Genomic DNA, 17734 nt, shown 5'->3' on the forward strand with positions numbered 1-17734 from the left:
TCGGCAAATAGGCAAACCTTCCCTACCAAACCTTCCCCTATGTCACTCACAAACATATTAAAAAGAATAGGACACAGAACAGACCCTTGTGGCACACCACTTGTAACCTGTCTCTGCTCAGAATACTCACCATTAACAATAACTCTCTGATGTCTACGCTTCAGCCAGCTTGAAATACACTGAACTATCCAGGGATTAAATCCAATCTTCACTAATTTATCTATCAGCTCTTTATGTGGAACCGTATCAAACGCTTTGCTGAAGTCCAGAAAGGCAATATCCACGGCACCACCTTGATCCAACACCTTTGTGACATAGTGAAAGAAATTAATGAGATTAGTCTGACACGATTTGCCTTCAGTAAAGCCATACTGATTTGGATCCAATAAGTTATTGTGTTTTAGGTGCTGATTTATCCTCTTTTTGAGTAGAGTCTCCATCATTTTAACTTCATGTGATTTTCATTCTATCCATTTGGTAATGAAGCATAGAACCTTATTGGCTTTTTGGGCAGCTGCTGCACATTCCTGGCTCATATTTAAATGGTTCCCCAGAAGCAGGGTAGCACCTCAGTTTGCCTTGGGCTTCTTTCGGCTATCGTCGTGTAGGAGACCAGGGATAGAATACACCCTCAGACCAGAGATTCTTAAAATTATTAAAAATAATTATCATGGCTTCTCATTTGTGGGAAAAGTAAGCTCCTTCTAGTAAGCATGTATCTATCATTTGAAGGTGATCCTAGGAACATATAGGAAAATGGCGAGGAAAGGCCTGAAGATGACAGCTGGGGAAGCACCTCGGATTGCCTTGGGCTACTTTTGGCCATCCTCCAGCAGGAGACCTAATGGAGGCCTAGAGATTTCCAGGGATAGAGGGCTCCCCCGAACCGGAGATTTAACTCAGACATTTCTGGGGTTGCTATTGTTGCCATTTACCACCTTGTGGAGTTTGGCTTGGTCCATAACACCAATAAGGCCGAAGAGTTTTCATTTCCAGCCCCCTCCATCCAGTCTCTCCGCTCCCCCACTCCTTCCATCTCTCCCAGGAACGCTTCCGCATTTTCAAAAACATTCGGGCACAGACTGAAACAAATCACGAGTGCGCAGAAGCGAATAGAAATCCCCTATACCCATCACACTTTCTCTCCCCCCCCCCCTCCCGTCATTAAAAGGCTGCCCCGGCTCAGGTGTCTGAGAAGCGTCATTGGGTAGAAAAGGAGCATGCGCATAAGACTTGTCGGTTCTCTCGAGGCGGAGGGAGGTGGGGTTTCCAGGAAAAAAACTGGCCAGTGGGATAAAAGGGGAGGTGCCTGTCCCCTTTTATCCGTCTAGGAAGGAGCACTCGTTTGTCCACCATCTCCAAGTACAGTATTGGATGGAAATTGTGGCGGAGCGATTTGAAGCTGCGCAGAAGCTTTGAAGCAGCCAAGGAGCGACGTTTCTCCCTTCCTGGAAACCGGGGCAGTCGGGGCGGAGTGGCTGTCTGGGCCCCCGCGGACTCTCTTGGGCTTGTTTCTGCCGCCCTCGAGCAGGGAAGCCGCTCAGGCACCGGGTCTCCAGGGATGGAGGCCGCTTCATTCAGCCCAGAGATCCACCGGCGGCGCTTCCGCGGTCTCGATGGCTGCCGCCAGGAGGCCGAGGGACCCCGGGAGCTTTGCAGCCGCCTGCACCGGCTGTGCCGTCAGTGGCTGCGGCCGGAGAGGAGCAGCAAAGGGGAGATGCTAGACCGGGTGGTGCTGGAGCAGCTGCTGGCCCTGCTGCCCCCGGAGATGGCGGGCTGGGTGAGGGAGTGCGGAGCCGAGAGCTGTTCCCAGGCGGTGGCCCTGGCCGAAGGCTTCCTGCTCAGCCGAGCCCAGAGGGAAGAGCCGCAGGAGGGTCAGGTGAGCTCGGGGTGGGGAGAGGAGAACCGGGGGTCGCTCGGGGTCTGCAGTGAACTGCTAATAGCAAGAACAGATTGAAGGCTGTCAATCTTGAGTCGGTGAGGATCAAACTGCAGAATTGCTTGCACTCTACAGTCAACAAAATTAGCCTGTTGACTGCCTGAATTAGGAGATCTAACTTCTTCTCTAAATCTTTTTATTTCTTGAAATAGTTCTTTCCGTCTAGAGATAATTCTGAGAGAGAAGAGAATTGAACCCTGTTTCCACCACCCAAACTCCTGACAGATGTAAGAGGGTCTTTGATTTGAGGAAGTGGTCACAATTTCTTCTCCAACATCTCTTTTACTTTCCTTGGCTGCAGGAATTAATTGTGTCCCTTTTTCTAATTCAGCTGATGATATTGGAATGATTAATTCTCAGTCCTATTTCTGACTTCATTACCTAAAATTTTACATTGTAACCTGAAGGGTTTTTTTCAGTCATTTCACAGAATATTGTTTCCTAAAGCGAATGAAGCAGTTGTGTCTCTCTGAATAGTTCTTCCTTATGGGAACACTTGTGATTTCCATATCAATTCTGTTAGTTATTGAAACAAGGCTCCTTAAGTCCAATACCTATCTGAAATGATTAGCATTTGCCCGGAACTAGAAGCCACATGGAGAGCAGAATCCCCAAGTTCTTTTACTTTTATTTGGGTTGTGGAAATACAGGTGCAGAGGCAAAAAGTAAGGCAAGCGAACTAATAAAGCAGATCATAAACCAGACTCTTCCGTCAGGTGCTGGAGCCATTCATGAGGGAGATCCCTGCAGAGGTCCAGCAAAGAGCAGAGCCCTCCAGCCCTTCTCAGGAGCTGTTTCATAGGAGGATCCAACTGGGGCCTCCTTGCCAGGTAAGTGCAAATTCCTTTCTAGGCTGCAGTAAAAGGGTGGGTAGAGGGCTCTGGCAGTGGCTGATGAGACAATCTGCTAAGTTGTATGGAGCAGCCCGCGGGATGCGAACAAGGAGCCTTGAAAAGCAAGGAGAGGCAGCAGCAGCCCTTTTCTATCCCGTCCCCACCTCATGTCATTTGCATATGACCACTTTCTAAGGTAACAAAAGTTGACACACACCCTTTCCCCACCCCAGGCTATAGATAGATGGATGGATGGATGGATAGATAAATGATAGACAGATGGATTGATTGATTGGTTGGTTGGTAGATAGATGATGGACAGATAGATAGGTTGATTGATTGATAAGATAGATGATGGATAGATGGATAGATTAGATGATGGATAGATAGATAGATTGATTGATTGATAGATAGATTGATAGGTAGATAGTTGATGGATGGATGGATTAGAAAGATAGATGATGGATGAATAGATGGGTGGATGGATGGAAAGATAGATGGATAGATAGATAAATTGATTGATAGGTAGATAGTTGATGGATAAATGGATGGATGGATGGATTAGAAATATAGATAGATGATGTATGGATAGATAGAGGGGCGCGGAGAAGTCGGAGTGGTTTCCCCCGGACAGAGAATCGGTGCAGGGTTATTTGGGCTGCCGAGGATCAAGCAGAGGGAGTGGTGGCCGAATTGCGACTCCGGGCTGCTACTTTAACTGGCCCCCACTTCTTTGGCCGGGGAGACAAAGGGGAGCACGTGGCTGTCCCCGAGGGCTCCAGAGGAGGGGGAGGAAAGGGGCATCTTTTCAAGGGAGCCTTGTCTGAAGTCGAAGCGCCAGGATTCTCCCTTGCCGCCATCTCCGAAACCTTTCAAGGAGGATGGAAGCCCCGTTGGTTGACAAGTCGCCAGTGGTCTTTCATTCCTCGGTGTGTTGAAGATTGTTCTTGAGTTGTAAACAAGAGAACATTTGTAGACTTAAATGTATTAGACAATTTGAAATTTAGAAATTATTTAAAAATTGTTTGGTGAAAAGAGTTTAATACAGTACTTCATATTTTTTGGGAAGAGTGCTAAAAACTAGTTAGGTATGAATCCCATGAAGATAAAACAATAAGTGATTTTTAAATAGCTACAGCGGTAAGACTGGTAGATAAGTGAATTGGGATTTGTGGGTTCATTGTCAACATTTAAAAATAGGCTAAGAAAAATTTCTAGTGGATGGATCATGTTTACTTAGGAGTTTGCTAGCCTGGAAGATTCTGCTCCCTGAAATCTCTTTGCTGAGTTATTCTTGCCATTGCTGTGTTGCCATTCTACAGCCTGGATGCATCTAAGCCATGATTTGGGGAGCTATGGCTTTCCAGCCCCAAGACTATGTGGGAATGCAGGTATAAGTCCGCTTATGGCAAGAAAATATTTCTTTAGTTCCTTGTGAACCCATTTTGTGCAGTAAGAGAGAAAACGTCCAAGTCTTTCCTGGTAATGTCTTTCAAAGTACATTTTCTTTCTCTATCAGGGATCTGGTTCATTTGAGGAGGAGACTGTGGACTTCACACTGGAAGAGTGGGAGCTGCTAGATTCTGATCAGAAGACCTTGTGCAGAGATGTCACGTGGGAAGTTTTGAAGAATATCGGTAAGTCCAGGGTTTCCCCTGGCTTCCATTCATTGGAGGAGTTCTTTTTCATGGAGGATGGCTAGCTATTTATCCTCAAATGCTTAAAGTGATCATCCCTCCTTAAGGCTTTGTCAGAAATAGTCACTGTAGAATCATAAAATGTCTTAGATATTTATGGCAGGCACTGAAAATATTGACCAATCAGTACCAAAGCTTTAATATATTTCTTGGCTGAAAAAGTATTTGTGTGTCATCAGAATGTCCTAGATAATGATTTGCAGCTTTCATATCCTAGCTAGACACATAACTGGTACCAAACCTGGAACACATTTATTTATTTATTTATTTATTTATTCCATTCCCTTCCTTCCTACCTACCTACCTACCTACCTACCTACCTAAATTTCTATGCCGCCCTTCTCGAGGCCAATCGGTGCGGTGTTTGTGGAGGGGGCGGGATCATCACCATTGTAATTGTAACAGAAATACTCCTTTGCTTTTTACAGGGGATGACGGACTGGAAACTAAGAATAGCAAGCAAGCAAGATTAAAGACAGAGACGTGTGAAGTTGAAGAAGTAATATTTGGGAATATCAAGAAAGGAAATCTTAATCATCACAAAAGGATCCACACTGGGGAGAGGCTACATAAATGCATGGAGTGTGGAAAAAGCTTTACACATAAGTGGCACCTTACTTCACATAACAAAATTCACACAGGGGAGAGACCATATACATGCATGGACTGTGGAAAAAGCTTTACAACGAAAGGACAACTTAATTGTCATGAAAGGATACATACTGGAGAGAAACCATATAAATGCCTCCAATGTGGAAAGACCTTTAGCCAGCAAGGAAATCTTAATGCTCACAAAAGGATCCACACAGGGGAGAGACCATATAAATGTATGGAGTGTGGAAAGAGTTTCATTACCAAGACTCATCTGATACGCCACCAAACTAGGCACACTGGAGAGAAACCATATAAATGCATGGAGTGTGGAAAAAGCTTTGCAACAAAAGGACATCTTAATCGCCATGAAAGGATACATACTGGGGAGAGACCATATAAATGCCTCCAATGTGGAAAGACCTTTAGCCAGAAAGGACATCTTAATGATCACAAAAGGATCCACACTGGGGAGAGGCCACATAAATGCAAGGAATTTGAAAAGAGTCTCATTACCAACGCTCATCTTATTTACCACCACACTAGCCACACTGTAGAGAAACAATGCCTCAAATGTGAAAAGACCTTTAGCCGGAAAGGAAATCTTAATGTTCACAAAAGGATCCACACAGGGGAGAGGCCACATAAATGCAAAGAATGTGGAAAGAGTTTCATTACCAATGCTCAGGTTATTTCCCACCACATGATACACTCAGGACAGAGAGGCCATATAAATGCATGAAATGTGGAATAACCTTTTTAAGGAAAAGACATCTTAATCAACATGAAAGGATACACACAGGGGAACAACCATATAAGGTCTCAGAAAAGGCGGTCTTGGCTAGTGGGAACTAGGGGAAGAGCCTTTTCTGTGGGAGCCCCGACCCTCTGGGATCAGCTCCCCCCGGAGTTTCGCACTGCCCCCACCGTCCTCTCCTTCTGGAAGAGTTTAAAAACTCATCTTTACCGCCAGGCTTGGGGCTTTTAGATCTTCCCCCTGACCAATGAATGTTTTAAGTATGGTTGTTGAATAATTGGTTTGATAAGTTTTCTTTTTAATTGAATTTAATGATTGTTTTTTAATGTACAGTACTATCAATTGGATTCATATTATTGTTCTGGTTTTGTACATGGTGTGAGCCACCCCAAGTCCTCGAAGAGGGGCGGCATACAAATCCAAATAAATAAATAAATATAAATTCATGGAATGTGGAAACTCCGATGCGCAAAAAGGGCATCTTAATCAATATGAAATAATACACACTGGAGAGAAACCTTTTTAATCTTCATGGAAGAATCTCCTTAAAAATTTCCATTCTTGGAAGTTTCACAACTGGAGGCTAGTTGTTCTGCTTATTAATTGTTCTAACTGCAGGAAATTCCTCCTTAGTTCTAAGTTGCTTCTCTCCTAGTTTAGTTTCCATCCATTCCTTCTTGTTCTATGCTCAGGTTCTTTGTTGAATAATTTCACTCCCTCTTCTTTGTGGCAACCCCTGAGATATTGGATCACTGCTATCATCTCCCCTAGTCCTTCTTTTCATTAAACTAGACCCACCCAGTTCCTGAAACCGTTTCTTCATGTTGCTCTTCTCTGCACTCTTTCTAGAGTCTCAATATCCTTTTTACATCATGGTGACCAAAACTAAATGCAGTATTCCAAGTGTGCCTTTACCAAGGGATTATAAAGAGGTATTAACACTTCATGTGATTTTCATTCTATCCATGTGTTAGTGCAGCCTAGAACCGTATTGGCTTTTTGGGCAGCTGCTGCACACTGCTGGCTCTTATTTAAATGGTTCTTCAGGAGCGGGGTAGCCCCTCAGATTCCCTTGGGCTTCTTTTGGCTATCCTCGTGCAGGAGTCCAGGGATAGAGTGCCCCCTCAGACCAGAGATTCTTAAAATTATTAAAAATTACTATCAGGGCTTCTCATCTGTAAGACACGATCTGTAGGAAAAGTAAGCTCCTTCTAGGAAGCATGTATCTATCATTTCAATGTGATTCTAGGAACACATAGGAAAATGGTGAGGAAAAACTTCCATTGCATTTCCCCAGACAAAGAAGGCCTGAAGATGACAGCCATTTCTCCCCTCTTGCAAAATGTAGAAGAGGGTACATAGGAGCTGGGGAAGCACCTCGGATTGCCTTGGGCTTCTTTTGGCCATCCTCCAGCAGGAGACCTAATGGAGGCCTAGAGATTTCCAGGGATAGAGGGCGTCCCCGACTGGAGATTTAACTCAGACATTTCTGGGGTTGCTATTGTTGCCATTTCCCACCTTGTGGAGCTTGTATACCTGTGTACCAGTAGTGAGTATGTGATCAGTGGCTGGCCAGAAAGAAGCAGCAAAGGAGAGATGCTGGAGAAACTGCTGGCACCAGAATTGGAAGGGGGATGGGGGACTTATTTCACCTCCTTTTGGATTCTGCATTTCCTTTCTGGCCGCTCTCGGGTGGTCAGATTAGGCAATCATATCTCTTCAGCCCTCATTCTTAACACTGCTACACCATAGGGTTGTGTGTTGAGTCCGTTACGCCATATGCTTTATGTGAATGACTGCATTCCAACTCACGCTAGCAATAGTATCACTACTTTTTCAGGCGATACAAGAGTGGTGGGACTCATGGGGGGTGGGAATGAGTCTGCCCATGGAGATGAGCTGGAGCGGCTCTTTTCGTGGTGTGGAGACAATAACTTTTCAATAACTCTCATATCTATTTTCAACACCATAACCAAGTCAGTTGACCAACGCAACTCAGTGGACCTCACATACTTGGACTTCAGTAAGGCTTTCGATAAAGTCGACCACAATCTCCTAATCCACAAACTAGAAAAAAATGGAGTAGATTACTACACATGTAGATGGATAAACAGTTGGCTGACCAACCGCACCCAACGAGTTGTCCTCAACGGCACCAAATCCACATGGAAAAAAGTAGATAGTGGAGTACCACAGGGCTCTGTCCTGGGTCCTGTACTCTTTAACATCTTCATCAACGACCTGGACGAGGGAATAAAAGGGGAACTAATAAAATTTGCAGATGACACCAATCTGGCGGGGGTAGCCAACACCCTTGAGGACAGGCTCAGAGTACAAGAAGACCTAGACAGACTATCACAGTGGGCCCATACCAACAAAATGAGGTTCAACACTGACAAATGCAGAGTCCTCCACCTCGGCAAAAAGAACCCTAGACATACATACAGCCTGGGAGATACCCCACTCAGCAGTAGTGACTGCAAAAGAGATCTTGGAGTCTTGGTGGACAATCAACTAAACATGAGTCAGCAATGTGCAGCAGCAGCCAAAAAAGCCAACTCAATCCTAAGGTACATCAACAGAGGAATACGCTCCAAGACCAGGGAAGTACTAATACCACTCTACTATGCCCTGGTCAGACCCCACCTGGAGTACTGCATCCAATTTTGGTCACCTCACTACAAAAAAGACATCGAAACTCTGGAGAAGGTGCAAAAAAGAGCAACCAAAATGATTAGAGGACTCGAAACCAAGACTTACGAAGAGAGATTGAGAGAACTGGGCATGGACAGCCTAGAAAAAAGAAGGTCTAGAGGGGACATGATAGCAGTTTACAGATACTTGAGGGGTTGCCACGGTGAGGAGGGGGTCTCTTTATTCCCCAGGGCACCAGAGGGCCGGACGAGGAACAATGGTTGGAAGCTGACCAAGGAGAGATTCAACCTGGAAATAAGGAAGAACTTCCTGATGGTCAGAGCGATCAACCAGTGGAACTGCCTGCCAGGGGAGGTGGTGAACTCCCCAACTCTGGACACCTTCAAGAGGAGATTGGACTTCCATTTGGCTGGGGTGCTGTAGAGTTTCCTGCTCAGGCAGGGGGTTGGACTCGATGACCTAACGGTCCCTTTCAACTCTATTAATAAACAAATAAACTTGGTCCCTTACACCAATAAGGCCGAAGAGTTTTCATTTCCAGCCCCCTCCATCCAGCCTCTACCCTCCCCCACTCCTTCCATCTGTCCCAGGAACGCTTCCGCATTTTCAAAAACATTCGGGCACAGACGAAAGAAATTCCGAGTGCGCAGAAGCAAATAGCAATCCCCTCTACCCATCACACTTTCTCTCCCCACCTCTCTTTATCAAAAGGCTAGCCCGGCTCAGGGGTCTGAGTAGCGTCATTGGGCAGAAAAGGAGCATACGCATAAGACTGTTGTCGGTTCTCGCGAGGCGGAGGGAGGTGAGGTTTCCAGGGAAAAATCTGGCCATTGGGATGAAAGGGGAGGCGCTTGTCGCGTTTTGCCCGTCTAGGAAAGAGCACTCGTTGATATTGGTATTGGTATTGGTTGGAAATTGTGGCGGAGCGATTTGAAGCTGCGCAGAATCTGAAGCAGCAGAGGAGCCCGTTTCTTCGTTCCTGGACTGGCTGTGTGGGCCAACTCGGACCTTGTTTCTGTCGCCTTCGAGCAGAGAAGCCGTCCAGGCCCGGGGTCTCCAGGGATGGAGGACGCTTCCTTCAGCCCAGAGATCCACCGGCGGCGCTTCCGCGGTCTGGATGGCTGCCACCAGGAGGCCGAGGGGCCCCGGGAGCTTTGCAGCCGCCTGCACCGGCTGTGCCGTCAGTGGCTGCGGCCGGAGAGGAGCAGCAAAGGGGAGATGCTGGACCGGGTGGTGCTGGAGCAGCTGCTGGCCCTGCTGCCCCCGGAGATGGCGGGCTGGGTGAGGGAGTGCGGAGCCGAGAGCTGTTCCCAGGCGGTGGCCCTGGCCGAAGGCTTCCTGCTCAGCCGAGCCCAGAGGGAAGAGCCGCAGGAGGGGCAGGTGAGCTCGGGGTGCGGAGGGGAGAACCGGGGATCGTTCGGGGTCTGCAGTGAACTGCTAATGGCAAGGACAGATTGAAGGCTGTCAATCTTGAGCCGGTCAGAATGAAACTGCAGAACTGCCTGGCAATATTTGGAGAATTAATTTCATCTTTGAATCTGTTTGTTTCTTGAAATACTTATTTCCTCCTGGAGATAATTGTAAGATAATTCAACCCTATTTCCACCACCCACAGTTTTGAGGGATACAAGAAGTTCTTGAATTTGACTAATAAGTCACAATTTCGTCTCCAACATCTCTTTTTCTTTCCTCAGGTTCAGAAATTAATTGGGTCACTTTTTCCAATTCAGCTGATCATATCCAAATTACTAATTCTCAATCTCTTTATTACCTAAAATGTTACATTGTAACTGTAGCTGTTTTTCAATCATTTCACAGAATATTATTTTCTAAAGTTAATGAAACAGTAGTATATCTCTGTACAGGCAGAATACTTGTGGTTTTCAGAGCAGTTCCATTAGCACTTCCGCAACAGTGCTCTTTAAGTCCAACATCTATCTAGAATTTCCAGCATTTACCCAGGAATATCAGCCGCATGAAGAGCAAAGTCAGGTTGGGAAAATACTGGTACATGGGGAAAAAGTAAGGCAAGCGAACTAATCTGGTTCTGGTTCTCTGAAAGCAGATCATAAGCCAGACGTTCATGGGGGAGATCTCCACAGAACTCCAGGAAAGAGGAGATCCATCCAGCCCTTCTCAGGAAATGCTTTTTAGGAGGATCCGACTGGGGCCTCCTTGCCAGGTAAGTGCAGGTTTCTTCTGAGAGCATTGGAGTAGAAACTCCATCTGACCATGAGCTCTTTTTCCCATCAAATGCTGAATCTGTGATCATTTGTCTCTCCTCCCCCCCCCCCCCCCCAATATGTTGTTGGATTATACTCTGCGTTCAAAATTGTTTTTGAGTTGCAAACAAGAAAATATTTGTAGGCTTCATTGTGTTAGACAATTTGAAAATTAGAAATTATTAGAAAATTTGTTCAGTGGGAAGAGTTTAAGCAGCTGCAACAATAAGACTTCTAGCTAAATCACTTGGGATTTCTAGGCTCATTGCCAACATTTTGAAGCTGGCTAGGAAAAAAATTTGTGGTGGGCGTGTCATATTTACTTGGGAGTTTGTTAGCCTGGGGAACTCTGCTCTCCAAATAATAATAATAATAATAATAATAATAATAATAATAATTATTATTATTATTATTATTATTATTATTATTACTACTACTATTTGGGGACCTCCGTACTGAGTTATTCTTAACCAGTGATAAGCTCTGCAATGGTTTGCTGTTTGCTGTTCTACAGCCTGGAAATGGCAAAAAATATGGACTATTAACTATAAATTAAAATGATCAACTACATATAAGATGATTATCTAGGCAGTCAGCAGTCAGGATTCAGGTCCGGCTACAGCATGGAAACCGGTTTGGTCGTGTTGACGGATGATCTCTGGCAGGCCCGGGACAGGGGTTTATCCTTTGTCCTGGTGCTTCTCGACCTCTCAGCGGCTTTTGATACCATCGACCATGTTATCCTTCTGCGCCGGCTGGAGGGGTTGGGAGTGGGAGGCACTGTTCCCCAGTGGTTCTCCTCCTACCTCTCTGGTCGGTCGCAGTCGGTGTTAGTGGTGGGGTCAGAGGTCGACCTCTAGGCTTCTCCATTGTGGGGTGCCTCGGGTCAGTCCTCTCCCCCCTGCTATTTAACATCTACATGAAACCGCTGGGTGAGATCATCCAAGGGAATGGGGTGAGCTATCATCAGTACGTGGATGATACCCAGTTCTACATCTCCACCCCATGTCCAGTCAACGATGCAGTGGATGTGATGTGCCGGTGCCTGGAGGCTGTTGGGGTCTGGATGGGTTGTCAACAGACTCAAACTCAACCCACAGAGAAGGCTCTTCCCCTGGGTCCCGCCAGATGGCATTGTTTAGTCAACGGGACCCAGAGAAGGCCAACTCTGTGGGACATGACTGGTCGCTGGGATTTGTGCGGCAGAAGGCAGTCCCGGAGATATTCTGGTCCGATGCCATGAAGGGCTTTATAGGTCATAACCAACACTTTGAATTGTGACCGGAAACCGATCAGCAACCAATGCATACTGCGGAGTGTTAGTGTGACATGGGCATACTTAGGGAAGCCCATGATTGCTCTCGCAGCTGCATTCTGCACGATCTGAAGTTTCCGAACACTTTTCAAAGGTAGCCCCATGTAGAGAGCGTTACAGTAGTCGAGCCTCAAGGTGATGAGGGCATGAGTGACTGTGAGCAGTGACTCCCGGTCCTAATAGGACCACAACTGGTGCACCAGGCGAACCTGGGCAAACGCCCCCCTCGCCACAGCTGAAAGATGTTTCTCTAATGTGAGCTGTGGATTGAGGAGGACGCCCAAGTTGCGAACCCTCTCTGAGAGGGTTAGTGATTCCCCCCCCCCCGAGGGTAATGGACGGACAGATGGAATTATTCTTGGGAGGCAAAACCCAAAGCCACTCCGTCTTATCAGGGTTGAGTTTGAGTCTGTTGACACCCATCCAGACCCCAACAGCCTCCAGGCACCGGCACATTACTTCCACTGCTTCACTGATTGGACAAGGGGTGGAGATGTAAAGCTGGGTATCATCTGCATACTGATGATACCTCACTTCATGCCCTTGGATGATCTCACCCAGCAGTTTCATGTACCGTATTTTCCGGCGTATAAGACGACTTTTTAACCCCTGAAAATCTTTTCCAAAGTGGGGGGTCGTCTTATATTCCGGATACTGATTCCACAGTATAGGAAATTCGCCGGATACTGATCACACAGGCTGTAGAATGTGTGATCAGTATCCCATTACTACTGGCTTGGATAAGAAGGACTCCTCGGCCGGCGGAGGAAGCTCGGCGGCGGCGGCAGGCTCTGGAGGGAGCTCGGGCGGTGGCGAGAAGACGGGATTCCGGGTGCCGAGCGCCACCTGCCTGACGTTCCAGCGCCTCGGCCTGCTCGCCGGCCTCTTGCCCGGCGGGGAGAGCAAAGGCGGCGGCGGGAGTAGCGGAGGCGAGGCGGAGAAGAAAGAAGCGGCGGATAGCTGGCGAGGCGCCGGCTAGAGGGCTGGACCCCGCCACTTTGCCGCTGCTCCCGCCGCCGGCTTTGCTGGGGTTGAGCGCCATGCCCGGCGGCAGGAATTGCGGGAGGTAGCCGGCGTAACGAGCCCTTGCCACAGCTATCCGCCGCTTCTTTCTTCTCCGTCTCGCCTCCGCTACTCCCGCCGCCGCCTTTGCCTCTTGCCCGGTGGGGAGAGCAAAGATGGCGGTGGGAGTAGCGGAGGCGAGGCGGAGAAGAAAGAAGCGGCGGATAGCTGCGGCAAGGGCTCGGTAGCCGGAGCGTACGCCGGCTACCCCCCGCAGTTCCTGCCGCCGGGCGTGGCGCTCGACCCCAGCAAAGCCGGCGGCTGGAGCAGCGGCAAAGCAGCGGGGTCCAGCCCTCTAGCCGGTGCCTCGCCAGCTATCCACCGCTTCTTTCTTCTCCGCCTCGCCTCCGCTACTCCCGCTGCCGCCTTTGCTCTCCCCGCCGGGCAAGAGGCCGGGCGAGCAGGCCGAGGCGCTGGAACGGCGGGCCCGTGGTGCTCGGCACCCGGAATCCCGTCTTCTCGCCACCGCCCGAGCTCCCTCCGGAGCCTGCCGCCGCCGCGGAAAGAGAAAGCTGGCACCAGGCTGTGTAAGGGAGACTCTCCTGGGCGCGAAGCTCCCTCGCCAGCACCGCGAACTGCTCCGACGCCTCCGACACCAGCCAGTAGCGCGTCAGGAAGTCGCCGCCGGCTCCTGCGCCCAAAGAGGCCTCTCCCGGGTCGAAGCCCGAAGACGAGCCGGCCCCGGTGCCCGGGACAATGTAAGACATACCCCCAAAGTGTGCGTCAGAAGAGGGGTAGTCTTATACGGCGAGTATATCTCAAATTCTATATTTTAACTGGAAAAGTTAGGGGGTCGTCTTATACACCCAGTCGTCTTATACGTCGGAAAATACGGTAGATATTAAATAGTAGGGGGTAGAGGACCGACACCAGAGGTACCCCACAAGGGAGCAACCTAGAGGTCGACCTCTGCCCCCTCAACACTGACTGCGACCGACTGGAGAGGTAGGAGGAGAACCACTGGAGAACAGTACCTCCCACTCCCATCCCCTCCAGCTGGCGCAGAAGGATACCATGGTCGATGGTATCGAAAGCCACTGAGAGGTCAAGAAGCACCAGGACAGAGGATAAACCCCTGTCCCGGGCCCGCCAGAGATCATCTATCGGAAATAGAATAATAAATGTTAGTAATACAAAGTATAATTTATTTTTAAATGATACAAGTTGGCTGAAAAAACTAAGGGTGAACAGAGGTTTAACATTTGTATAAATCGTTGTCTGTATAAGATTTGATATACATTTGTAAATAAGAAAATTACTTTTTCTATAGCTGTATACCTTTTTGTATCTATATGTATGCTTTGTATGTTGTGTTTTGTCCTGTGGTTTAAGGTTCTTTTTTTATGTAAATACTCAATAAAGGTTTTTCCTTTTTTAAAAAAAAATTATAAATGATTAGAACATTTGTTTGGTGGAATGAGTTTAAACAGCTGCAACAATAAGACTTCTAGCTAAATGACTTGGGATTTCTAGAATCATTGCCAACATTTTGAAGCTGGCTAGGAAAAAATTATTGTGGATATGTCATGTTTAATTAGGAGTTTGCTAAGTTATTCTGACCCAATGAGAAGCCCGGCAATGGTGGCTGTGTTGCCAATCTACAGCCCCTATGCACCTCAGTCACGATTTGTGGAGCTACAGTTTCCCAGCATCAAAGGTGACATGGGGATGCAGACATAAATCTGTTTCCAACGAGAAAATATCCGTTTCAGAATATTTATTTATTCCAGACTATTTATGGGACCTCTTCCTACCACACACCTCCCAGAGACCAATAAGAGCACACAGAGTTGGCCTCCTGCAGGTCCGTTCACTAACTAATGTAGATTGGCAGGACCGTGGGGGAGGGCCTTATCTGTGGCTGCCCCAGCTCTATGGAACCAACTACCCCCCGATGTCTGCACTGCTCTCACCCTACTGGCCTTCCACAAGGCCACAAAGACCTAGTTTTGCTGACAGGCCTGGTGGCCATGAATTGTCCATCTTTCATGGCCAAATTTTATTTCATGAATGGTGTGCATGTATAAAAATAAATAAATGCCTACCAAGGTACATTTTCTTTATCAGGTATCTGGTCCATTTGAAGAGGTGACTGTAGACTTCACGCTGGAGGAGTGGGAGCTGCTAGATTCTGATCAGAAGACCTTGTGCAGTGATGTCACATGGGAAGTCTTGAAGGATATGGGTAAGGCCAGGCTTTCCCCTGCCTCCATTCATTGGAGGAATTCTTTTTCAGTGGAGGATGGCTAGCTATTTACCCTCAGATGCTGAGGTGATCATCCCTCCTGAAGGCCTTGTGAGAAATACTCACTGTAGACTCTAAAAATGTCTTAGATATTTATGGCAGGGGCTGAACAGATTGACCAATCAGCAACAAAGCCTTAATATATTTCTTGGCCAAAAATCCTTTGTGTGTGAATGTCCTAGATTATGATTTGTAGCCTTCATATCCTAGCTAGACACATAGATGGTACCAAACCTGGAACACATGACTTTGAGTGGGGGAGGATCCTCACCATTCTAATTGTAACAGAAATATTTATTTTCCTTTTCCAAGGAGATGATGGGCTGGAAAATGAGAATAGCAAGCAAGCAAGATTAAAGACAGAGGGGTGTGAAGTTGAACAAGTGAAATTTGGTAATGAAGAGGACACAAGGAGACGAGAGAGGAACCACTCAGGGAATGGAAGCAAGAAGTCATCCACTTCTGTTCCTGTTGGAATCCCTATCGTCCTGTCCCAGCAAGATCTGGAAGGAAAGCAAAAGGAAAAATATGGGTGGAAAGAGAAAAATCCATTTGATTTACAAGAATGTGGCATAAACCAGACTGAAGGGGAAATGTATGAAAAATATATCAGTCATTCTTCCTCTCTTTCTTTACTAAAGGAACCAAACAGCAAAAGGAAACCACAACCCTTGGTAAAATCTGGGAGGGATTCCAGGTGGAGCAGAGAGATGAAACACTGCATGGAGAGGGGAAAGAGATTCATTAATGAGAATAAACATGTTCCCCACCAAAAAAGCCACGATGGGGAGAGATCACATAAATGTCTCATGTGTGGAAAGACCTTTACCAATAAAGGAAATCTTAATCATCACCAAAGGATCCACACTGGAGAGAAACCATATAAGTGCCTCAAATGTGGAAAGACCTTTACCCACAAAGGAACTCTTAATCGCCATGAAAGGATCCACACTGGAGAGAAACCATATAAGTGCCTCAAATGTGGAAAGGCCTTTAACCGGAAAGGAAATCTTAAAGATCACAAAAGGATCCACAGTGGAGAGAGACCATATAAATGCAGGGAATGTGAACAGAGTTTCATTACCAACGCTCGTCTTATTTGCCACCAAATCAGCCACACTGGAGAGAAGCCGTATAAATGCCTCCAATGTGGAAAGACCTTTACCCAGAAAGGAAGCCTTAATCATCACAAAAGGATCCACACTGGGGAGAGATCATATCAATGTATGGAATGTGGAATAACTTTTATAACGAAAGGACATCTTAATCAACATGAAAGGATACACACAGTGGAGCGACCATGTAAGGTCTCGGAGAAGGCGGTTTGATAGGTTTTCTTTTAAATTGAATTTAATAGTTGTTTTTTAATGTACAGTACTATCAATTGGATTCATATTATTGTTCTGTTTTTGTACATGGTGTGAACCGCCCCGAGTCCTCAGAGAGGGGCGGCATACAAATCCAAATAAATAAATAAATAAGTATAAATTCATGGAATGTGGAAAATCCTATGCGCGAAAAGGGCATTTTAATAGTTATGAAATAATACGCACTGGAAAGAAACCATTTAAATGAATGGAATGCGGAAAGATCTGCAGGTGAAAAGGACATTTTAATCTTCATGGAAGGATCTCCTTAAACATTTCCATTGTTGGAAGTTTCACAACTGGAGGCAAGGTATTCCATTTATTAATTCCACCTTAGTTCTAAGTTGCTTCTCCCCTAGTTTAGTTTCCATCCATTGCTTCTTGTTTTATGCTCAGGTGCTTTGGAGAATAATTTGACTCCCTCTTCTTTTTGGCAACCCCTGAGATATTGCAACACTGCTATCATCTCCCCTAGTCCTTCTTTTCATTAAACTATACACACCCAGTTCCTGCAACCATTTCTTCATGTTTTAGCCTCCAGTCCCGTAATCATCTTTGTTGCTCTTCTCTGCACTCTTTCTAGAGTCTCAATATCCTTTTTACATCATGGCGACCAAAACTGAATGCAGTATTCCAAGTGTGGCCTTACCAAGGCATTATAAAGAGGTATTAACACTTCATGTGATTTTCATTCTATCCATTTGGTAATGCAGCCTAGAACCGTATTGGCTTTTTGGGCAGCTGCTGCACTCTCCGGGCTCTTATTCAAATTGTTCCCCAGGAGCGGGGTAGCACCTCAAATTGCCTTGGGCTTCTTTCGGCTATCCTGCAGGAGACCAGGGATAGAGTGCCCCCTCAGACCAGAGATTCTTAAAATTATTAAAAATTACTATCAGGGCTTCTCACCTGTAAGACACGATCTGTGGGAAAAGTAAGCTCCTTCTAGGAAGCATGTATCTATCATTTCAATGTGAGCCTACGAACACATAGGAAAATGGCGAGGAAAAATTTCCATTGCATTTCCTCAGGCACAGAAGGCCTGAAGATGACA

General features: G+C 46.6%; 1 pseudogene; it reads left to right on the top strand.

Annotated features, from left to right (window-relative positions):
• Window positions 1–1336: 1336 nt before the first annotated feature.
• On the top strand, window positions 1337–16758 carry LOC139163152 (zinc finger protein 665-like; annotated as a pseudogene).
• Window positions 16759–17734: the final 976 nt, after the last annotated feature.

This window comes from Erythrolamprus reginae, chromosome 2, assembly GCF_031021105.1.
Source record: "Erythrolamprus reginae isolate rEryReg1 chromosome 2, rEryReg1.hap1, whole genome shotgun sequence".
In the NCBI taxonomy this organism is placed as follows: Eukaryota; Metazoa; Chordata; class Lepidosauria; order Squamata; family Dipsadidae; genus Erythrolamprus; species Erythrolamprus reginae.